The sequence below is a fragment of the Orcinus orca genome, chromosome 20, assembly GCF_937001465.1.
Source record: "Orcinus orca chromosome 20, mOrcOrc1.1, whole genome shotgun sequence".
Lineage (NCBI taxonomy): Eukaryota > Metazoa > Chordata > Mammalia > Artiodactyla > Delphinidae > Orcinus > Orcinus orca.
The window spans coordinates 57,272,327-57,296,977 of NC_064578.1; the positions used below are offsets into that span (position 1 = coordinate 57,272,327).

The window sequence follows — 24,651 nt, forward strand, 5'->3', positions numbered from 1 at the left end:
GGACACTGGGAAAAGGAGTTCCCTGCTCCAACCATGGGACAGGCCTTGCTTACTCTTAAATCGCACCCAGATTTGGAGAGCAGTCTTGGAAAAGCCCACAAAGATTAGGGACCTGTAATTTCAGACTCTATGAACTACAGCAAGTTCCCAAATCTACACACCGAAACAGACACACTATATCATGACATTCTATGTCCACACATAGTTGTCAGCTGTCTTGTTGACTGTCAGATAGACTGAAATTTTAGAGGCTGTTTCATGATATTGAATATGCAAGAAAAGACCCCAGACAGGGCATGAGGAAGAATTGGAGACAGGTAACTTTCCTGCCTTGATAATCAGTGATCGCGTTCCAACCTAGCAAACAACACTTTTATTGAAATGATATTTATTACTAAGATTTCTTTCAAAATCTGAAGCCTAGCTCTAAAGGACAGTGAATTATCACATGCCATCTCCTGCCAAGATACATCACTGAACATTTAAAGATGGTAGATAAATTTTATGTGTATTTTACCACAACCACAACAAAATGATTAATGATTTAAAAATGCACTAAGAACTTTTATGACACAAAGACATAGCTGAAAGACACTACAAGAAAAAAGAAGTCAAATAAGAAAAATCTAGAAAGATGTGTCGGTGGAAGCTTGTTTACAAGGCACATGGTTCAAAATTTTTAAAGATATTAATTTCCTATGAAATTGAATTTAAATTTACTTAAACTTCACTTTCCCACTTTAAACAACTTTTTCTCAAAGTGCCTGTCAGAACACACAGCTTTACTACATAACAGAGGCTTGTTTATTCTTATATGATGCCATGCTTTTGTGCACACAAAAGGGATAACACTAAATATATATTTATACACTTAGTGAAAGCAGCCATACAAGAGTAACTATAGGATTCCATTTATATAAAATTCTAGAAAATAAAAACTATACTGGGAATTCCCTGGAGGTCCAGGGGTTAGGACTCCACACTTTCCCTGCTGAGGGCCCGGGTTCAATCCCTGGTCAGGGAACAAGATCCCGCAAGATGTGTGGCACAGCCAAAAAAAAAAAAAGAAAAAAGAAAAAAAACTATAATGTCTCCCTAGAGATGGCAGGTTGGCTAGGGCTGACAGAGAGAATACAACGGGGCCAATGGAAACTCTACGACAGACATGTTCATTATCATGACTTTGGTGATGGTCCCATTATGCACACATGTGAAAATACATCTTACATTTTTAATAAATGCCGTTTATTGTATGTCAGTACAACAATAAAGGGATTAAGAAAATCTAAATCTCTTCCTCTACAAAAATCATATCTGGCAAGGTAGTATTGACTCCATCAGCACCCTTCCCCATGTCTTGGGTGGGTCAATTCTGATTCCTTCTCAAAACAGAAGGAAATGCTGACAAATGCTTCAACATGGGGAAGTTATGCTAAGCTAAATAAGCCAGTTACAAAGAGATGAAAAATGTATGATTACACTTATATAAATTATCCAGAGTAATCAAATTCATAGAGACAGGTCCAATAGAGAGGGCATAGGAAGAGATGTTGTTTAATGGGTATAGAGTTTCATTTTTGCAAGATAAAAAGAATTCTGGAGATTAGTTGCACAAATACTTGAATTTTTAAACACACTAAACTGTGCAATTAAAAAGGTAGAGGGTAGGGCTTCCCTGGTGGTGCAGTGGTTGAGAGTCTGCCTGCTGATGCAGGGGACACGGGTTCGTGCCCTGGTCCGGGAAGATCTCACATGCTGCGGAGTGGCTGGGCCCGTGAGCCATGGCCGCTGAGCCTGCACGTCCGGAGCCTGTGCTCCGCAACGGGAGAGGCCGCAACAGTGAGAGGCCCGTGTACCGCAAAAACAAAAACAAAAACAAAAACGTAGAGGGTAAACTTTGTTACATGTATTTTGCCACAATCAAAAATGTAAAAAAAAAAAAAATACTGTATTAGGATACTATTAAGGATAGATTACAGCAGATATTTTGCTGAAGTCTTTCCCCATTTGCAACACTCCCCCTGTTGTGAAATTTTTGGTGAATGAGGTAGAAATTTTGGCTGAACATATGCCCATATTCACTGTACTTACAAGGTTTTTCTGCATTGTGAAATCTGTGATGTGCAATGGGCCTGATGTTTCACCTAAAGACTTATCCACATTCACTGCACTCAGAAGGCCTTCCTCCAATGTGAACTCTTGATGTCTAATGAGTGGGGAGCTGTACCAATTTCCCATATTTTCTGTACTCATAAGGCCCATTCCAACATCAACTCATAAGGTGCTCCTCCAGTGTAAGGAGTTTGGAGTAGTACCTAAAGAATTTACCATATTCTCTGAACTCATAAGTTTTTGACCACTGTGAATTCTCTGCTGAATGAGGTTGGAGTTGTATCTAAAGAGTTCGCCACATTAAGGGCACTCATATCGTTTTCACTGTGGATTTTCTGGTGATGTATGAGGTAGGACTTCCTAATGAAGGCCTTCTGCATTTTCTGCACTCATAAGGCCTTTCTCCAGTATGGGTTTTCTGATGCTGAAGAAGTACATTCTTATGGCTAAAGGCTTTCCCACATTCGCTGCACTCATAAGGCCTCTCTCCACTGTGAACTGTCTTATGTCTAATGAGTCTACAGTGGTACCTGAAGCCTTTCCCACATTCACTGCACTCGTAAGACCTTTCTCCAGTGTGATTTTGCCAATGTTTAATAAGCTTGGACTTGTAGTTAAAGAATTCCCCACATTCACTGCACTCATAAGGCCTTTCTACAGTATGAATTCTTTGATGTCTAGTGAGTGTGGAGGTGTACCTAAAGAATTTCCCACATTCACTGCACCCATAAGGCCTTTCTCCACTGTAGACTCTCTGATGTTTAATGAATGCAGAGTTGTACCTAAAGAATTTTCCACATTCACTGCACTTATAAATAAAGCCTTTCTCCAATGTGAACTCTCTGATGTTTAATGAGTGTGGAGTTATACTGAAAGAATTTCCCACATTCACTGCACTTATAAGGCCTTCCTGCAATGTGACCTCGCTGATGTCTAATGAATGTTGAGCTGTACATGAAAGATTTCCCACATTCACTGCACTCATATGGCCTTTCTCCAGTGTGAATTCTCTCATGTCTTACCAGTCTGTAGTTATATCTAAAGAATTTTCCACATTCTCTGCACTCATAAGGGCTTTCTCCATTGTGAATTCTCTGATGTTTTATGAAGTTAGCATTGTACTTGAAGAATTCCCCGCATTTGCTGCACTCATAAAGCCTTAATCCAGTGTGGATTTTCTGGTGCTCAACAAGCATCTTTTCTCAGCTGAAGGCTCTCCCACACTGAGTACACCTGTAATCACTCTGTCCACTACCAAAGGCCTCCCTGCACTCAGTGTCCCTGTGTGGCTTCCCCACACTGTGAGGGGCCGGCTGCTGCAGAAGGCCTGCGCTGCCTGAGAAGTCCTTTCTGTCTCTGTTGCATGTCAAGGTCCTCTCTGCCATGTGAACGCTGCTGTTGGTCAGAAAAGAAGGCTGCCCCTCACCCCTTCTGGAAAGTTTGTCTGTAATCTGCTCCTTCTGGTGTGGAAAAGGTTTGCCCCACCAAAGTATAGTCTGGGATCAGAGAACATTCTGTCATGCTCAAGCAGCTGCAAAAAGTCTTTCAAGAGTGGGCCATATATCTCACAGGGCTGGGCCTTCCTGGAGGATGGATCTGGCTTTGGAGTCCTGACCGGTGACACTCCTACAGAAACATCTTGCTCAGAAGGTGTCTCCTCATCCTGGACTCCATGCCAACAACCTGTAAGCAGAGAAATGCTGGTGAAGTCCATGATGATTTTGGTAGGAGGGGCAGCCCCATCAGAAATGACACACCGAAGGCTAGAGCCAGAGAGAGGAAGGTCTGCTGTGCAGAGATGGACCTGCATAGCTCCCATGAGAGAGCCCTGACAGTAGGTAAGGACTGAAGGAAAAGTTACTGTCTCAGTCCTATTTTGCTATGACAAAATACCACAGACTGGCTGGCTTATAAAGAACAGAAATTTATTTCTCACACTTCTGGAGACTGGAACCCATAGATCAGTCTGCACTCTCCTGCGTCACAGACTTCTCATAGTGTCCTCACGTGGTGGAAGGAGCTAGGAAGCTCTGTGGGGTCCCTTTTATAAGGGCACAAATCTCATTCATGAGGGCTTTTCCCGCATGACCTAATCACCCCAAAGGCCCCATCTCCTAATACTGTCACCTTAGGCATGACGTTTTCAACATACAGAACGTGGTGGGGACACAAACATTCAGACCAGAGCAGGGAGGAGAGACAGGCCTCCAAGTCAACATGGCCATGGCTACTGGTGACAGGTGAGCACTGTGTCAAAGGTTGTACCCAGACCTAGAAATACTTGATACAAAAGAAATGCTAAAGTTCAAGGACTATTTAAGGATACATGCAGACCTCACAACATCTTACATATAGGTGAAATGTTGAACACTGCAAAGGGAGCAATGAAACAACATGTGACAAGTCACATGTGAGAGTCACAAAAGTGTGGCTGGAGTGTGACAGAAGAAATAAAAATGAAAAGTAAGAAATGAGGTGTGGCACTGGTCCAAACATCAATCAATGGTGAACACAGGACAGGTTCCCAGCTCTGACATGTGACCTTTCTCAGGACCTCACACCAAGCCCAAGTACTTCTGAGTGTCTCCTGTCATTGATGTAGTGATGGCCACACTAGCAGATACCCCGAGTCCTCCCCATTGTTCCAGGTGAGCATTGATATAGCACCTGAAAGAGGCTAGTCCTACATGAAAGACAGAAAAAGAAGGGGCCAGCACACGTAGATAGAGATCCAACGCAGGGCTTCCAGCTTTCTAAAATTATAAGAACTTCACAGGAGAGACTAGTGACAATCAGTGGTTCCCCAAATTAGTAACTAGGTTGGTGCTAAAATTCCTGGCACAGGAGGCCCTAAGAAATGTCAGCAAGAGGAATGGGTTAAGCCTGGCACAACAAGAGTCCAAGCATCTAGACTGAGGACCCAACCAAGAACAGGCCAAGTCTGAAGGGATCTCAGACAAAATCTAGATTTCTGACTCCTGAGCTCTATCTTGGAAGGACTCAGAGTAGAAGAGATGGGGCTCCCTGCGGAGAAAAATGACACTGTACACACAGTCCAGCCCCGGCACCAACAACACATATGCCAGGAAACCAGGAAAGGAAGCAGTACCCGTGGTCTCAGTGTGGGGAGTACAGAGCTGCCCCCTGGGAAAAGGGAAAGAACAGAGCACAGCTCAGGGAACTGGCTGAGCTTGTGGACCTTACCTAGGGAGGTCACAAGTGCAAAGTTCTCCGTCATCACAGCATGGTACAAGTGTCTCTGAGCTTCATCAAGGAGGCCCCACTCCTCCTGGGAGAAATACACAGCCACGTCCTCAAAGACCACACGGTCCTGCCAAAATTGGAAGAGTTTGGTTCATGGACAGCTTCTTGTTTTAACTATATTTTTGTGGATTCTGTATTTATCTATTTGCCATCCATTAATTACAGGGCTAAACTAATGCCCAAATTTGTTTACATCTCCCTTGCAATCCAGAGCCCATACTCTCAACCAACTCCTTAACTAACTCTCACGAACCAGGTCAGTATTTCCCCTGCCCTAAAGCAGCCCAGGGCCAGGTAACAGACAGCTGGGGACAGTTCCCATACCCCAGGTACACAGAATTATACAAACTAGTCACCCATAAACTTTTCATCCAATCCTCCCTGCATTTCCCTCAAAAGTCTAATAAAGGCTCTGACCTTTGGTGTCCCTTAGCTTGTGCTCACGCCTCCTGACCGAATCTGGTGCTTCTAGAGGTAGCTCTGTTACATAGTGTACCTCCTCCTCTTGGGAAATATAAGTAATAAAACTGTCTTTTAATGTCATTGGCCTCTCTGTATCACGACTCACTCGTCTCCACTAGTTAAAATCCTGTGGGTGCAATCACTGATGCACTTCCCTTTCCAGGACCTTCAGCCCTCCCCCTACACATCCATCCCTGCTCATCCTCCTCCCACACGTCCCACCATGGAATATATACCAGGTCCCAGTGGCACCAGTGCCTGCTCTCTCCTTATTACCATTGATCACTGTGTCCGGCACACAGCATAAAACACATGGGAGAGGGAGCAGAAAACCACCACCTAAGGTGTGGAACTGCATGCATGGCCCTACCCCTCTCCTGCCACACAGTTTCCCTGGGGTTCCCCAGGTGTTGACCCTCAGACACATTCAGACTCGTCCCTGTCCTCAAGCACCCAGTGCCAGGGCCCAGGGCCAACCAATCACACTCCTCCTTACCTGCATCTCACTCGTTGGACTGCACCTTCCTCATGACTCTAACCCTTCCACAGTGACAGTTCCACAGACAGCCCCAGCCCACACCATAGGCACTTCCTTCACCTCCTTATAGGGCACTCTGCACATGGAATCCAGGCAGTGAATGGAAATGCATCCAGCATTCATCTCAGCCCAGTTCTGCCCCTGAACACCAAAGTCCCCTGGGGCCAGGGCCTGCCGCAAGCCCTTCTTAGAAGGTCTCACCACCTGGCCCTGTTTTTTCCTTCCTCCCCAGCCACCCTTTTTATGTGAGACCTCATGTCCCCTTAGCCCTCTCCCTCTTCCGTGTTGCACGAACTGTCCCATAAGCAGTCAGCACCTTCTCTCCTCACATGAAGCCCAGGTACACCGACCTCCCCACCCACACTGTGACTGCACCCTAAGTCTAGCGACTCTCCTAGCTGATCCCATTTCCTCCCTCAACATCCATCTCATGTTCGCTCTGGCCTCAGAAGACTCTCACGCCTACATCCCGCTGTCATGCACAGACAAGGACACTCTGCTCCCTCATCTGTCTTTGTGATGCGCATCACCACCAGCCAGGTACCCAACCCACAGACTTAGTCCTGAGGCCCTTCATTCTCACTCCTTGTCCTCTAATGGCATCACCACCATAAACTAGAAATGATGCCGCCTAAATCTTACCTTTGGCTTCATCGTAGTCCACACACGGGCCACTATGTTGTGGCTGTCTCCATCCTGAATCCGTCCTCTGAACTCCAGCCCTCTGTGTAAAAGTGCCCACTCAACACCTCCCCTTGGGAGTCTCTGGAACATTTGTGACGTGGACAAAAACGGACTCTCCTTATTCCACCTGCAAATTCCTCCTAAAGCTGACTTTGCCCATTTTAGTTGATGAGGCATCCATCCTTCCTAACAAGCCCAGAAACCTGAAGTCATCCCCAATTCTTCCTATCAGCCCACTTTCTTGAGTCCCTCACTCTCCATTACATAAAACATGGGCAGCTCTAGTTCAAAATACATCCAGAAACCAACCGATCCTCTATCTCAACAACTAGCATTCTTGTGTAACACCACCAACACTCATCTGGATTGCTGCAGGAAATCCCCCCTCCAAATATTCCTGCCTTCACTCATCCGTACCCCCAGCCTAATCTTTCTTCCAATTTGCAGCCAGAGGAAGCCTGTTAGGCTAGGTCATAGCACCTTTCTCCTCTGATTCAAACTTTCCCTACCACCCACCTTCCTCAGTAGAGGCTCAGGACTTCAGGCTATCATTAAAGGCCTCATACCTGTGTAATTCTCACTCAGCTCCCCATTTCCACTAGATATAACAGAGACATGCAGTTCCCTGACCTTCCCAGCTAAGTCTCACATGCAACTGTCTGAATATTCTGCATCCTGTAGTCAGGACTCTCTGCCACACCTTACCCCATCAGTTGTCAGAAATGGAACTGTTCCATGTAACCTGGTACTAAATATAGGATCCTGGGCCTGGTGAAAGCACATGATCTATAGATGCGAGAGAGGGAGAATGGATAGAAGTCTTGGGAGCTACCATTCCCTGAGGGCATATATATCAGAGTGAAAAAAACATCAGGGTGACAATTGGGATGGGTGAAAGGTAGGACCCCTCCACTCACCTGTACAGGGTCCATAACCATTTCTGCCACTGCCGTGGGACCCTGAGGAAGAAGGAAGCCTTGAGAAATGGGTAGCATTGTAGGACCCTACAGCTGAGCTGGACAACCACCCCAGCCTTGCCCTGCCCTGGTATAACGGGATCTCAGCCTGACAGTCTATGGTCAGTTCTTCAGAAAACAGTACTGCCTCTTACTAGCTCAGTGACACTGGAGAAGGACTAAGCCTCCCTGAGCCTCAGGGAAAAGAAAATGTTTATGAAGATAAGAATGCTTCCAAACTCATAGGGATCTAATGTAAGGAGGACATACCATGTATCAGCTATGATTGTACATAGGATCAATAGTTTTGTACATATTTTCAGTGCAAGTGAAGCAGCAGAGTTTTGAAACTTAGGGTCTTCATTTTTACTGCTTTTTAAGATTTCAGAGGATGTCATATATAGAACTTTGCATTGTAAGCAAATACCTAGAGGTAAATCAATGCCAAGCCATTTAAAAAGTGTTTGCATAAATTTAACTGAGTGAACAGGCTCATTTCTAATTGCCTGTATGTATTTAGAGGAATGTTGATTAATTAGTGTTTAAATTAGTTTTCATACATTCTTAAGTTAATGAGTCATGGGGAGGGGCTGGGCAGGCAGGTCAGCTATTAGTCCATTCAGCACCAGGCCTATCACTAAATAATCCTCAAAACAGAGCTTGTTGGGGACCCTTGACCGAAGCAGTTGATCATCCCTCTTGCCTTGAGAGGTGGAGGTGAGTTGGCAGTGCCCTTGTCTGGGACCCACTGGCTGCATTAGCCTGGCTGAGTGGCCCTGAGGGTTGGCAGAGCCTGCAAGTGGAGAATCCGCACCAGCACACACTTCAGGCTCTACAGAAGGAAAGCTCCTTACTCCATCCAGGCCTCCCTTTCTACAGACATATCCCAGAATCCCTCCTATGTCAGGTCTGCTCTTTTCTGGAGGGAGCATCAGGGATGCCAGCACCAGCCCTCATGCCCTGCCCTCCAACTCTCAGCCCTCCCCTCCCTCACCACAGAGCCCATCTCAAGTAACACTCTTAAGACTCCCTCCTCAATCTGATCCCCAGGTCATGCCCTGGTCCAATCCACACCCTCCATGCCTTTGATATTTCCAACCCTGTCCCCTTCCTCTGCTTTCAGACTATATGTTCACCTCCACATATGGTATCTCCATTTGGTGACATCTCCATCTTGATACATGTCAGGATCAACATGTCCAAATACAACTCATGATCTTCCCCCTGAACCTGCTCCTCGCGCTGACTTCCTCATCTCCCCACTATCAGATGTTCAGGCAAAAAACTTGGATGGTACTTCATTCCCTACTTTTTCTTACAACCGTATTTTATGCAACAGGAAATCCCGTTTCCTCCAAGTTTGAGATTTTTCCAGAATCTCATTCCATCTCCCAATGTCGCACTACCTTCCTGGCCCAGCCCCTGCCATAATTCTCCTGGGGTCTATCGCGGTGGTCTCCTCAGCAGTCTCCCTGCCTCCATTCTCATCCCGTTCTCCCAATTTTTAACTTCTAACTCTGGATACGGTTCTCCCATCCCCATTCCCTTCACAACCTTCCATGGATTCCACCTGCTCAGGTTGCCGTTTCAGGTGAGACAACTCCTCCCCCTCTGTCCACGACACAAGAGACTCCAGGTGTCCCCAATGCTGCCGACTCCGTAGCACCTGCAAGCCGTGCACCGGGGACCACCCCCCCCCGAGGGAACTCTCTCCCTCACCCCAGTCCACGGGCTGAAAGGGGACCCCTCCCAAGGCCGCCTTCTGTTCTGGGCGCTGGGGCTGACCGGCAGGGAATTGAACGGGCGCACCACCGGGTGGGGCCCTGGGAGACACATCACCCACCTCAGCTGGGCCCATCCCTAAGCCTCTCCACCTGCTTTTTCACTCGGTCACCTCCATGCCCGCCAAGCGGCGTTTAAGCCCGGAACTCCTAAACGTCCAGAGAGACCCCCCAAAGACAGGAAGGAACTCCGGAAGTCCCGCCCCAGATGATGCGCACGCAACCATCAGTCCCTCCTCTAAGCTTTCATTGGCCCAGTTACCGCCGCCGCCGCCAGTCACCGAGCTAATGAAGGCTCAGCAGACGAACGTTTTCCTCTGCACGCATTCGGGGGCGGGACTTCCATAGGCTTCATGTGGGGTCCGGTTTCCGTGTTTTTTCACCTTTTTCAGGGCAGTGAGTCCTGAGTCGGGACCGAAGAGAATGGAACAGGCGAGGAGAGGCGTTGGCCCCGGTGCCCAGAGGCGGCTGTGAGGCCCCCCCGAGCCCGTAGTTGACGGCAGTGCCCTCGTTCCCGCCCCGCCCGCCGCCTCTTCCGGCTCCGTTCTTCCCACCGACCGGTGACCCCGGTGACCGAGGCTGCGCCAATGAGGCCCGCTCAGGTGGGTGCTGCGTCTCCCGGGCCCCCACCCGGCCCGACTGCCGCCTCCGAGTCCTAAATACGGACGGAGGGGCGCCCGCTCGGTTCCCTGACAGTCAGCCCCAGAGTCCAGAACAGAGGGCGGCCTTGGGAGGGGGTCCCCTTTCAGCCCGTGGACTGGGGTGAGGGAGAGAGTTCCCTCGGGGGGCCCCCTGTGCACGGCTTGCAGGTGCTACGGAGTCGGCAGCATTGGGGAAACCTGGGGTCGCTTTTGTCGTGGACAGAGGGGGAGGAGTTACCTCACCTGAAACGGCAACCTGAGCAGGTGCAATCCGTGGAACGTTGTGAAGGGAATGGGGATGGGAGAACCGTGTCCAGAATTAGAAGTTAAAAATTGGGAGAATAGGATGCGAATGGAGGCAGGGAGACTGCTGAGGAGACCACCGCGATAGACCCCAGGAGAATTATGGCGGGCTGGCCCAGGAAGGTAGCGCGACATGGGAGATGGGATGAGATTCTGCATAGATTTCATTAATAGAGCCTACAGGACTTTCTGATGTGCCATGTATAGCTGTGAGCAGAAGTAGGGAGTGAAGGACCATCTCAAGGTTTTTTTTGTTTTTGTTTTGTTTTTGCGTTTTTGGCAGGAAGCAACCACAAGGATCAGGTTTCAGAAGATAATGAGTTAAATTGTGGATGTGTGACCCTAAGATACCTCAAGGTGGAGACGGCACATAGGTATGTGGACATGAAGGTCTGGATGCGGGGGAAGAGGGCTGGACTGAAGCCGTCAAACGAGTGGAGGGTGTGGACTGAACCAGGGCATGGCCTGGGGATCAGATTGAGGAGAGAGATTTTTTTTTTTTAAGAAGATGTTGGGGGTAGGAGTTTATTAATTAATTAATTTATTTTTTCTGTGTTGGGTCTTCGTTTCTGTGCGAGGGCTTTCTCTAGTTGTGGCAAGCTGGGGCCACTCTTCATCGCGGTGCTCGGGCCTCTCACTATCGCGGCCTCTCTTGTTGCGGATCACAGGCTTCAGACGCACAGGCTCAGTAGTTGTGGCTCACGGGCCTAGTTGCTCCACGGCATGTGGGATCCTCCCAGACCAGGGCTCGAACCCGTGTCCCCTGCATTAGCAGGCGGTTTCTCAACCACTGCGCCACCAGGGAAGCCCGAGGAGGGAGATTTTTAAGGTTGTTATTTCTGATGGGCCCTGTAGTGAGTGTCAGGAGAGCTGAGACTTTGAGTTTGGGGCATTAGGGGGTTCATCGTCCCTGATGTTCTCTCCATAAAGGAGCATATCTGGCATAGGAGTTACTCTGGCCTGTGTCTGTAGAAAAGGATAGCTGGATGTGATGAATTGCCGGCCTGGATGGAGATGAAGGTGTAAGGTCGTGTAGAATGAGCCCTGCAGGTCAGCTCTTCTCCTAGAGGAGAATCCCTGTGGAACAAAGAAATAGCCAGGTTTGTGGAGCAGATTGGTTCCAGACAAGCACACTTCTGACACACCTCTTCCACCACTCAGGGCAAGAGGAATGAGAGCTCTATAGTCAAGGGACTCCTGCAGTGCACTTGAGTGGATCCTTTGCAAACAGGAAACAGTCTTGTTTGCAAAAAGGAAAAGTACCTGACCTGCCTGTTCAGACTCTCCCTACAACTCATTAAATTTAAAATGTATGAAACATACTTACTGATCAAAACATCTGTTAACCAGTATCCTTCTAAATATGTACATGTAGAGGGGCAGTTAGAAATGATGACATTCAATAGATTAAACATAGGAACACTTTATAAAAAACTGCTTGAAATTTAATTTACCTGTAGTATTGGTAATACTTTAGGTGTTAGCAAATTTAGTGGAATGTTATATATCTCATTTTCTGAAAACCTTAAAAAGCAGAAACAGGAGGGGTGGGATGAGTTGGGAGATTGGGATTGACATATATATACTCTATGTATAAAGTAGATAACTGATGAGAGCCTACTGTATAGCACAGGGAGCTCTACTCAATGCTCTGTGTGACCTAAACGGGAAGGAAATCTAAAAAAGAGAGGATATATGTATACGTATAACTGATTCACTTTGCTGTACAGCAGAAACTAACACAACACTGTAAAGCAAATATACTCCAATAAAACTACTTTTTTAAAAAAAGCAGAAACAATGCAAACCCACATTTTGAAAACCCAGTCCCTTCATTTGAACTGAAAACATGAAAAATTGTGAATCTTATGTATAGTTACAGCTGATAGGTAGTGTGTCCTCTTATGTTTAATACTACTGTCAGCCTTATGAGGTAGAAACCATTGTTATCCCTATTTTACAGTAAAGGAATTGAGGCTCAGGGAGGTTCAGTCATTAAAGAAGAGTCACACAGCTGATAATAGTGACACTGAGGTCAGAGAAACAGCATAGACCATCAGGCTGAGACCATTTTGCTCCAGGGCAGGCCAGAGGTGATAGTCTAGCCCAGCCTGTAGAATCCTAACATGGTTGCCCATTTCTCATGGCCTCCCTCTTCCCACAGGTTCCCATGGCATTTGCAGAAATACTTATGGACCTGTACAGGTGAATGGAGGATGTGCCAGACCTTCATCCACCCCAGTTATCACCCTGATGGTTCTGCCACTCTCATATAAAGAATGCTGGTGGCCTGAGATTGTTCACCCATCCTCCCTTCCTTGGGTCTGAAGTCCCTGTGGTTTCACCAAGGCCTAGGGTCTTGAACTCAGTCCCAGATTATATGGAGCTGTTCCCGTTTCCAACAACTGATGGAGTAAGATGTGGAAGGATGTCGTGGGCACAGGATCCAGAATGTCCAGACAACTGGAGGTGAGACTGAGCTGAAATATTCAGGGAACTGCAAGTCTGTTACATGTGATAGGATTATGGTTGTGGGGAGTGAGTGGAGGGTAGGGGCACACAGTTATCAGGTCTCAATTACAGCCTGAGGTTTTGGGCCTCTAATCCGAGGGAAGTAGGAGTTAGGGAAGGTTTGAAGTAGAGGAGCCAGGTATTTGACCCAGGTTGTAACTGGCTGTGTGAGAGGGAAGGTAGACGTAGAGTGACATGGGGGAAGTGACTGTGGTGGACGTTGGTTGTCGCTGGACAAGAGTCACTGCCGTGGAGGTAGCGAAGTGGTTGCCTTCTGTTTGTGTTCTGAACAGACCTGCCCACATTGAGTGATGTGGAGAGCGTGGGACTGGGAGATGAGATGGAAGGGCAAGTCAGAGGTGACCCCAAGTTTCTAGCTTTCTCTGGAAAGATGTGTTCTGGACACAGTGATCAGTAGAAATAAGGAGAGAGAGGCACTGGTGTCACTGGACCTTGTATCTCTTCCACATTTGGGAAGTGGGGGTGGAGGTTGAGGAGGGAATGGACTTGTCGGGGGAAAGAGTAAAGATCCTGGAGAAATGAGCTGCGCATTGATTGAACCATCCCCATTTTGGCAGGGACTTGTGGTTTTTACAGACGTGGTCATACATTTCTCTCAGGAGGAGTGGGGGCTCCTTGATGAGGCTCAGAGACACCTGTACCACCATGTGATGCTGGAGAACTTTGCACTTCTCTCATGACTAGGTAAGGCCCTCATAACCCTTCCCCCACCCCAGTGTCCTGGGCTGGGCTGTTTTTTCCAACCAAACCATGAGTAATCCTTCCTTCCTTGGTTTCCTAGCATATATGTGTGGGAGCCATTCCCAGGCTGTGTGCACCGTACTGCCTCTCCCCAAGCAGCCCCATCGCATGTTGCTCTGAAACCTTGCCTGTCCCTGGTCAAGTTACTCTGTTCAGATGCATGGAGGCCTTCCCCCTTCTTGCTGATGTTTTGGGGGGCCTGCCTGTGGCAGAAATACATGCTTACTACTTGTAGAGACCACTGACTCTGCGAGACCCTTCTCTGTAGTTCTTGCGATTTTTGAATGGGGGCCGTCATGTGTTGGCTCGCTCTGGGGGCATGCTGTCCACTCCCTTTTCCTGTGTTTCACCTGGGTTGGTCTGTGCCAGGTCCCATAGAAGTGCTCACCATGAGGCAGCGAGAGGGGCCTGAGTGTCTTGAAAGGATGGACATTACTCCATCAGTGCCAAAAAGAAGTGGCTCTGGAGCTTAGGAGCTGGGAGAGGGTGTGTTGTCAAAGCTGGCTTCAAATCACACTGGAAGCCAGGCCTTTGTCCACCACTGGGTGATGCCAGGGACAGTGGTCACACTTCATTTCTACATTTTCTTTCCTATTGTCATTTCTAATCTTCCAGTCCTCGGCTACCCTGACTTTTGTAGTCTCCACCTCCTATTTGTTCCTTTGCCGTGCTGTCAACATTTGACCCACACTTAAGCTATTGTGACATTTGCACATATCTTTTTTATCTAAGTTACAAGTTCCTGTATTTTTTTAATTGAAGTATAATTGATTTACAATGTTGTGTTAATCTCTACTGTACAGCAAAGTGATTCAGTTATACATAGATATACATCCTTTTATTTTTTAATATTCTTTTCCATTATGGTTTATCACAGGATATTGAATATAGTCCCCTGTACTATACAGTAGTATCTTGTTGTTTATCCATCCTATGTATAGTAGCTTACATCTGTTAACCCCAACCTCTCACTCCATCCCTCCTCCAACACCCTCCCTTTGGCAACCACCAGTCTGTTTTCTATGTCCATGAGTCTGTTTCATAGATATGTTCATTTGTGTCATATTTTAGATTCCACATATAAGTGAAATCATATGGTATTTGTCTTTCTCTTTCTGACTTACTTCACTTAGTATGATAATCTATGGCTGCATCCATGTTGCTGCAAATGGTATTATTTCATTCTTTTTTACGGTTGAGCAATATTCTATTGTATATATGTAGCACATCTTCTTTATATATTTGTCTGGCGATGGACATTTAGGTTGCTTCTATGTCCTGGTTATTGTGAATAGTGCTGCTGTGAACATACGGGTGCATTTATCTTTTTGAATTAGAGTTTTATCTGGATATATGCCCAGGAGTGGGATTGCAGGATCATATGGTACTTCTCTTTTTAGTTTTCTGAGGAAGCTCCATAGTATTTTCCAGTGACAGCACCAACTAACATTCCCACCAACAGTGTAGGAGGGTTCCCTTTTCTCCACACTCTCTCCAGCATTTGTTATTTGTAGAGTTTTTAATGAATGGCCATTCTATTTGCACATATCTTTAAACAGTCCTTGGATACCAACTACTGGGTCACAATCAGACATCTCTGGCTCTGGACACAGCCTTCTACCCAGTACTCACTTCTCACCAGCAGCCATGGCCTTGTGGAAAGCCATTTTCAGAGGAGTGAGCTGGGGATCCTTCTCCTCCCTGCACTGTAACCCTTCCTTGTGTCCTTGCCTACTGTCAGGGCTCTCCCATCATCTGAGCTTCCCAGGTGCAGCTCTGCACAGCAGGCCTTCTCACTGGCTCTGGCCCCTGTTACTTATCATCAGTCCTATGGATTTATTCGTAGGTGTGGGTGACACATATTTGTGGTGGGGCTGCTCCTCCCACCAGTGTCAATATGCTTCACCAGCGTTTCTCTGGTTGCAGGTTGTTGGCATGGAGCCCAGGATGAGGAGCCAGCTTCAGAGCAAGGTGTTTCTATAGAAGTGTCACTGGCCAGGACACCAAAGCCAGGTCCCTCCATCGGGAATGCCCAGCCCTGTGGGACATGCAGCTCACTCTTGAAAGACATTCTGTCCCTGGCTGAGCAGGGTGGAATGCACCCTGGGCAAGGACTATACACTTGTGAGGCAAAGCTTTGCCAGCACCAAAAACGTCACATTAGAGAGAAACTTTCCTGAAAGGACAAGGGGAGGCCTTCATTTGTGAAAAACTGTACTGTCCACATGACACAGAGGACCTTCACATGCAGGGAAGGTGGGAAGGACTTCCCAGCCAGCACAGGCCCTCTCCAGTACCAGCCTCTTCATGGTGTGGGAAAGCCACATGGGGACATTGCAGATGGAGAGGACTTTCAAAATGGGCAAAGTGCTTACAAGTGCACTCAGTGTGGGAAAGCCTTCAGCCATAACCATACACTTGTTGACCAAGAGAAGATCCACACTGGAGAATAGTTTTATGAGCATAGGGAATGTGGGAAGGCCTTTCTTAGAAAGTCCCAACACGAGCAGCATCAGAAAGTCCACACTGAGCCTGGGCTCTATGAGCACTCAGAATGTGGAGTATTCGTTACAGAAATATCTGGCCTCAATGACCACCAGAGAATTAACACAAGGCCAAGGCCTTTTGAGTGCAGCCTTCTTTAGACCGTCCCAACTCGTTGGTCACCAGAAAATCCACACTGAAGAAAGAACTTACGGTGGTAGTGAGTGTGGAAAATTCTTTAGGAACTGTTCCACACTCATTAGACACCAGAGAGTTCACACTGGAGAAAGGCCTTTTGAGTGCACTGAATGCGGGAGAGCCTTCACCTGCAAACATAGGCTTGTTGAGTACCAGAAAATCCACAGTGGTGAAAAGACTTTTTCAGTCACAAAGACACAGTTGTTGAGCACCAGAAAATCCACACTGGAGAAAGGCCTTACAAGTGCAGCAAATGTGGGAAATTCCTTATGGACAGCTCCTCATTATTCATTAGAAAGTTCACACTGGACAAAGACGTTATGAGTATGGCAAATGTGGAAAAAAAATTTTTTTAATTTATTTTAATTTATTTATTTTTGGCTGTGTTGGGTCTTTGTTGATGCACGCGGGCTTTCTCTAGTTGTGGGGAGCGGGGGCTACTCTTTGTTGTGGTGCACGGGCTTCTCATTGTGGTGTCTTCTCTTGTTGTTGAGCACGGGCTCTAGGGCACGTGGGCTTCAATAGTTGCAGTGCATGGGCTCAGTAGTTGTGGTTCATGGGCTCTAGAGCTCAGGCTCAGTAGTTGTGGCACACGGGCTTAGTTGCTCTGTGGCATGTGGGATCTTCCCGGACCAGGGCTCGAACCCATGTCCCCTGCATTGGCAGGCAGATTCTTAACCACTGCACCACCAGGGAAGTCCCCAATCTATTTTTAACATTTTGAACTCTTTCCTTTATTGGCTATACCATTTTATGCTCCCATCAAACGTCCACAGAGTTCCAGTATCTCCACATCCTCATTGACATAATTCTATTTTCCGTTTCATGTTTAATAGTAGCTATCCTAATGGATGTGAGGTAATATCTCACTGTAGTTTTGTTTATTTTATTATATATATATATTTTTTATGGCTGCGTCGGGTCTTAGTTGCAGCATGCGGGCTCTTTGTTGTGGCACACGGGCTTCTCTAGTGTGGCATGCAGATTTTCTCTTCTCTAGTTGTGGCCCGTGGGCTTCTCTCTAGGTGTGGTGTGCAGGTTTTCTGTTCTTTAGTTGTGGCGCGTGGGCTCCAGAGCATATGGGCTGTATAATTGTGGCATGCAGGCTCCAGAGCGTGTGGGCTCTGTAGTTTGCAGCATGCGGGCTCTCTAGTTGAGGAGTGCGAGCTCAGTAGTTGTGATGCGTGGGCTTAGTTGCCCTGTGGCATTTGGGATCTTAGTTCCCCAACTAGGAATCGAACCCACATCCCCTGCATTGCAAGGTGGATTCTTTACCACTGGACCACCAGGGAAGTTCCCTTACTGTAGTTTTGTTTAGCATTTCCCTAATGATTAATGATCATGCCTTCTTGGCCATTTGTGTATATTCTTTGTAAAAATCTCTATGTTTACCCCTTTAAAATTTTTCTTATTGGTGAGTTTTAGCAGTTCTTTATATAATCTGGATACTGACCACTTATCAAATATATGATTTGCAAATGATTTTCTTCCATTCAGTAGCTTGCCATTTCACTCTGTTGATTGTGTCCTTTGCACAGAAGTTTGTACCCTTATTTTTGCTTTTGTTTCCTATGCTTTTCATGTCAATGCCAAGAAGTTATAAATCCAATGTCATGAAGCTTTTCCCCTATGTCTTCATCTAAGAGTTTTTGAGCTTACATCGTACTGTCAGGTCTTTGTTTATTTTGAGTTCATTTTTGGGTGTGGTGTAAGGTAAGGGTCCAACTTCATTCATTTGGATGCAGATATCCACTGTAATTTGTTGGAGAGACTGTCCTCCTCCCATTGAATTGCGTTGACACTCTTGTTGATTATTTGATCAAATATACTGGCTTCCAGTTCGGGGCACTCTGTTCTGTTTCATTGGCCTAAAGTTTTGTGTTTATGGCAGTACCAGTGTTTTGTTTTTGCTTTTTAAAAATTTTTATTACAATGTAGTTAATTTACAATGTTGTGTTAGTTTCAGGTGTACAGCAAAGTGAATCAGTTATTCGTATACATATATCCACTCTTTTTTAGATTCCTTTCCCATATAGACAATTACAGAGTTTTGAGTAGAGTTCCCTGTGTTAGACAGTAGCTCCTTATTAGTTATATTTCAGTTTTGAGTCCCTGGCTTGATGTCAGTCATTTCCTCTTTTAGAGCAGCAGCTGATTAAGACCACAACCAATCACTGTCTATATCAGGCACTCACACTCTGGACACCATCCCTTATGTCCCAGGGCCAGGAAACCAGGCAACTGGAGACAGCCTGTATGCCCCTGACCCCATGAAATTATTCCAGCTAGGTCATCCATGGGGAGCCTGGGAAACCTAGGTAGCCCCAGACCACCTGCTATGTATAGGGTGCTCCCTACAGCCTCAGGTTACTTACTGTGTCCCTGTACAGCCTGTTGTGTGCCCTGCCTGATGCCCTTGTCTCATCCTAAGCCCTAGGTAACAGAATTCTTCTTTTTATCTACCCAAGTGTCATCAAGAACTTTTAAATCTTACAAAACAACTACAAACCCAGAAGAGTGTTAGGAATGCAGTGAATGTTGAAAGTTATTCAGCTATTAGCCTAAACTCAAACAGCACTGGTAAATTTAAATCGGAGAAACATCTTCGGAGTGCAGGCAACATGCTGGTTCCTTGTTCTACGTAATTACAGAGCGACATTTGGAGATTAGTCTTTGTGAAAGAGAACTCAGCCATAAATTGAACTTCATGCCTCCAGACATCCCAGGAAGATTCTCTTAAGTACCAAGTATATTGGAAGCTTTCATGATAACACCTTGCACTTCCGGACCTGCCTGGAGTCCTTGCCAGAAATAAGTTGTTACCAGTATCTGTTATGTTAGCCTTCCCTCCTCTGCCACATGGCAGGGTGCCGCACTGTGTATGAGTCATCCTTACAGTGCTTGGGAGGCAGGAAGCTACACTTTCTTCCTTCATCTGGAGGACTCACCCGTCTCTTGACTTTTGGGGTATCTCATTCACTTCCCACTGATTGTTTTGGGTGGGATATTACCCAGTTCTGGACAAGACGACTCCAGCTGGCTTCTGCAGGCAGCTTGTGGAGATTTCCCTTCTTCGTGAGTATATTTGATTGACTTGTAATGGTTGGGTTGGTTTTTCCACCCTCAGAGTCACCCAACCCAGGACTATCAGCAGAGCTTAGAAGGGTTTGAATTCCGCTCTATCCCCAGAATCAAAGCTCTCAGACACCAGGGAACACTACCCTGCTCACCTGTCCCATGACTCCAAGATTCAACCCTTCTCTCACTCATGAACTCAGGATACATTTCTGCCATAGCAGTAGAATTGTTTCACTGCATGCACCTGCTTTCACATACGTGTACCATACTTAATGACGAGCTCGTTCCCTGCTCAAGGGCAGGACCCATATCTCTGTCATCCATATCATCCCACTACTCAGAACACAGTGCTTGGTGGGTGGAGCAGCAAGACCACAGCCAGACCCTCTGAGTGACCACAGATATGAAGACAAGGCAGAGAAAACTGGATGGTGAGAGAATGAACCCTAGTGGGTCCTTCACCCACTGGGATGCATCTCATATGTCTTGCAGTTTGGGGCCCAGGTCCCTTTATGGGCCACCTTGTCCCAAGGAGCTCCCAGTTATGGAAAGAATAACCCTCTGCTTTGAACCAAGAATTGTTTCCTGAGAGTGGATTCTCTGACTCTCATGGATCCCAAGGCTCAGATTCATGTACAGCTACAGCTACAACCCAGACAATTATCTTGAGAGGAGATATAAGAGGGTAGTGTCTTCAAAACGCAACTTACTTTCCTACAGAATACAGGAACCACACAAGCTATTCTCAAAACATTATAAATTTAGTGGAAAGAATGATGTTTTTTCTCACTGAGAGCCGTATGTGCAGTAACAATATTGGATAAAACACAACATAAAGGGTTCGTGTCCACCTTGGCAACACAAAAGTATGTATTTGATTATATAAAAGGCTCCAAGGAGGGCTCAACTGGACAGTACATTTTTTTAAACCAAAGGTCATATTGATTATTTCATGCAGCTTTGAAATTAGCCCCAAAGACAGTCCCAAGGGAGGAATTTCAACACAACCTGACTGATAAGAGCATCCTGAGAATAAGACCACAGTAGTAACTGTGAAACCCATACGTGGCTACCTGTATGCATCCTGGTTTTCCTGTTAAAGTTCCAGTCACTTTACAATGTTTCACAGAAACTTTTTTTCCCCTGCAAAAAGCGCTATTTTTTCCATTTGGCCCAAGGCTTGGAGAGGGCTCCAGGGTGGTTAACAAGCTGCCCAGTGGCTGCAGGGACAGGCTTCAGGGAGAAGCCCTGACCCCAGAGGGGCTCCTCACAGGCCGCTGGGCTCCAGGGGCTCCTAGTGGTGCTTGAGGCTGAGCCTTTGGAAGAGACATTCGCCCAGCCCAGCCTGGGGGCCAAGCAGCCTGCGGAGGTTGGTCAGGTGGTCGCCAATCTTCTTGATGAATTTCACCTGCTCATCCAGGAAGTGGCTCCAGGAAGTCCAGAGGTGGAGTCTGCGCGGGCAGAGCCCAGGGCCTGCGGACCCACAGGGCCTGGCGCAGGTTCTTCTCCGTCAGCCGGGCGGCTTCCACGGCGTACTGGGCTTTACCCACGCTCCTGGGACGGCTTCGGCACGTCCTGTAAGAGGGCGCGGCCACAGCGCTGCTTTTGCCTTTTCCAGTGAGCTCGGGCCCTCCGGCTTCTCCTCGGCCAGTTCGCGAAACGATGTCTCACGCCCTCGAGAAGCGCAGAGACAGGTAGGTATGGGAGAGAGGCAGATGCACGTTATCAGGCGGGTGACTGCGGCCTCCACCTGGCGGAGTAATTGTGACGAATCTGGGAGCTCATGCTTGGTCGGCAACAAGGAGCTAAGCTCAGAAAGTGGTGTTGGCTGGTCCCGGAGGGCGAGGAGAGCTGAGTGGGTGGTTCCAAGATTGTGACTGGAAAAAAGGTTGGAGAGTGGTCAGAGTCAGGAGGAAGGGGCGCCCCTGGGTCTGTTCAGTCCAAATGCTGTTGAAATGAGAGATCTGCCGGACGGCCAAGAAACTTTTATAAAATTAAGCAATGAGTTTTCTTTTCCATGTTTGTTTCTCTGAATTTAACTTAGCTATGTGTTTTATTGTCTTTGTTGTAGTTGCAGTTCAGCACATAGAAAATTAGAAACGCCCGTCTACTCAGGAGTAAAGACTTCAAGAAACACCAGGAAGAGGAAAGACTTAGGACTCACCTGGGATGACAACACAGCTACATGATCATCCTCACCCCTCTGGGTAAAATACAAACTTCCCAAACAATGGCTAACAATCCAGGGAAATAATTCCTCCCTTTGCCAAACCATCCTTGATACGCTGTCCCTGAAACTTCCTCAACGCATACTGACCCTCCAGTAGAGACCATAACCTCCCCCAACTCTGTCCCCTTCAGACTGTGATTCCTGGGCCTTGTTAGCAGGCATTTCGGATATAGTTTTCTGCTACCAGGGCTTGGGCTGATTTGCTTCCATCACGTGACCTTTAGTGTTTACATTCGGTCTTCAAACGTGTGAGACTGCAGGTTGTGGCAAGATGAGCACCCAGCTCCTGTTCTGGCTGCCATCAGCACATCATCAAACCTACAGGGATGGTGCTAGGATGGGGAAGAGCAGGGGTTATCTCCCAGCCAGGTTGAAACCACCTGTCACACTCGGTCCACGTGCATGATTGTGTGATCCTGTGTGTATATCCACACACTAGGCTTTTGGGCCTCCCTATCCCATGCTTGTCTCACAAGTCTTCCTGGAGCATTTGTGCATTTGTGTCCTCATACCTGGTGTGGTAGTTCAGCACCTCTCTCTATTCCCACAAGCCTCTAATGTGTGCCACATACACTGGTTGTGTGTCTCATGACTATCACATGTCTTTTCTGTTGTGGATGTGGTGTAATGCATGTGTGTGCGTAGGCTTGTTGAGGGGTGTCAGCATGCAGACCTCATCACAGTGTCCCCAGGATGCCTGTGCACGGGCCTCCAAGTTGTGCTGAGGTGTATCATTATTGTTACCGGACTCAGTGGGTCCTTCCCTTGGGGTGCATAGCCAGTGAACACACCAAGTACTTTCAGTTAAAGCAGAAGCATTTATTACTTGTGACAAGTAAGGAGACAGGGAGATAGCTCTCAAAGCACTGGACTGAAGTATTAAGCCTGGGGGGCAAGCATATTTAAGAAAGGACCGGCTTGGAAAATGTTACTGTAGGTTGCCAAAATCTGCAAGCAAGCAGGCACTGGGTTGTTTGCTCACGGTGTGTTATCTTGTTCACTGGGATTCACCGTAACCTTTTCGGAATGTTGGGTATTTGGAGCTTTGTGCCATGAATCTCCTCCAATCTCTTTTCTTAGAGCATTTCCGTTAGCAAACTTCTAATTCTGAATTCTTTCTCTGTCCCTTTGAGACGTACATAAAACTTTCGAAAAGCTAAATAATCCTCTTGTCAGTTTTACAACTGTGTAAAAATGTGCTCCCGGGATTTTAATTTATGGAGGTGACTGAGTGAGGACAGGAGAGGCTACTGCCGTTGAAAGTTCCCGAAGGAAACGACAGGCACAGCAGGACACGTAAGACCACCTGAAGCCTGTCACATGCAGGTGTCAGGAAGCAGAGAGGAGCTGGGGCTGTGCCTTTATGACCACAGTGGCGGGAAAAACTAGGTAGTGACTTCCACTAGTGGGCAGGAAGCAAAAACACACATGCTATAGCTGGGAGTTTGTAACCCGTGGCCATGAGACCAACTCGGAGGTGGGCCGGGACGTAACGAGGTCGGGCATCCGGGCGGCCGGCAGTGCGCCCTCGCCGGCCAGCGATCCGGATCCGTTCCGCTAATGTTCCCGCCGGTTGTCGGGCGCCATCTGGCGGTCACGTTTATTTTGTCCCTTCCCGTCCGGAGCTCGGGCGACGTCTGCAGGGGATGGGATTCGGCCGCGATGCCCGAGGCAGAGTTCCGGGAGGTCGGCGGGGCTGGCGGGATCATTCCGGTCTTGCCGGGCGGGCGCGCTTAGTGCTCTCTCCGGAGGTTGTACCTGCAGACTTATAGGGAAGAGGCTGGGTCCCCTCCGGTTGCTGAAGGGAGCAGGAAGGGGGTCTCCCGGCTCCGGAGGTGGGAACCGGGCCGGGTGGGGAGGCCCGAGGAGGGCGTGAGCCGTTCGGCCGCGGGCTCGCGTGGCCTGGTATGCAGAGGTTCCCCCGTGGGGTTTCCCGGGTCCTGATTCAGAGGCCGGCTGGCCCGCACTGCCTGCGGGCGAACCAGGTAGGGTAAGCCGGGCCGCCTCTGCCCCCGGGGTCGGGGGTAGAAGGGGGGGCCGTCAGCAGGTTCTGTCATTTTCTTCACAAGGGAATTAGTGATGCAGCCCTGGTCTCCAGCTCTGAAGGGCTTCCCTTACTCGTCAAGAGGTAAAGTAAACATTTCAATCACAGCCAAGGAGTTTTTTGCGTTGAATGGGCTCTGTCTGCTTGGTGTATCATGAATGGGTGCGGTTTCTGTCTTTATAATGTCTTTAGTGGGTTGTCTGTGATGTGCATCAGTTTAGTTTCGAGCTCATAGAAGGAAGTATGTTTTTTCTCTACTTTGTTGAAAAGGTCTTGTTTTATTATCTCCCCAACATTGGTCACCGTGTCAAACAGTATAAGATCCAATACAGGTGAAATTGAGAAACGTGGCAAATCCTAAAACAACGGCTATTGCAAGAAGGAAGAGTATTTTCTAGTATCAATTCTGTAGGCTAAAGGGGGGATTAATTACAAATGGCTAGGAGAGGGCTTCCCTGGTGGCGCAGTGGTTGAGAGTCCGCCTGCCGATGCAGGGGACATGGGTTCGTGCCCCGGTCCGGGAAGATCCCACATGCCGCGGAGCGGCTGGGCCCGTGAGCCATGGCTACTGAGCCTGCGCGTCTGGAGCCTGCGATCCGCAAC

General features: G+C 47.6%; 1 long non-coding RNA gene and 1 pseudogene across 18 annotated transcripts in view; one reads left to right on the forward strand and one right to left on the reverse strand.

Annotated features, from left to right (window-relative positions):
• Window positions 1–536: 536 nt before the first annotated feature.
• LOC101286664 (zinc finger protein 548-like) lies at window positions 537–9,995 on the reverse strand (annotated as a pseudogene).
• A 106-nt stretch (window positions 9,996–10,101) lies between these two features.
• Window positions 10,102–24,651, forward strand: part of LOC117197939 (uncharacterized) — a 31,424-nt gene continuing 16,874 nt past the window's right edge. For 10 of the 18 annotated variants that reach the window (XR_007474269.1, XR_007474257.1, XR_007474260.1 and 7 more), the window contains exons 1-8: window positions 10,103–10,702; window positions 11,025–11,115; window positions 11,672–11,841; window positions 12,906–13,210; window positions 13,831–13,957; window positions 15,941–19,771; window positions 21,393–21,468; window positions 21,846–21,981. This is a non-coding gene — a long non-coding RNA (uncharacterized LOC117197939). Of the gene's footprint in view, window positions 10,703–11,024; window positions 11,116–11,671; window positions 11,842–12,905; window positions 13,211–13,830; window positions 13,958–15,940; window positions 19,772–21,392; window positions 21,469–21,845; window positions 21,982–24,651 lie in introns of all 18 variants that reach the window. The other 8 variants (XR_007474261.1, XR_007474265.1, XR_007474263.1 and 5 more) reach the window with 5 other exon arrangements.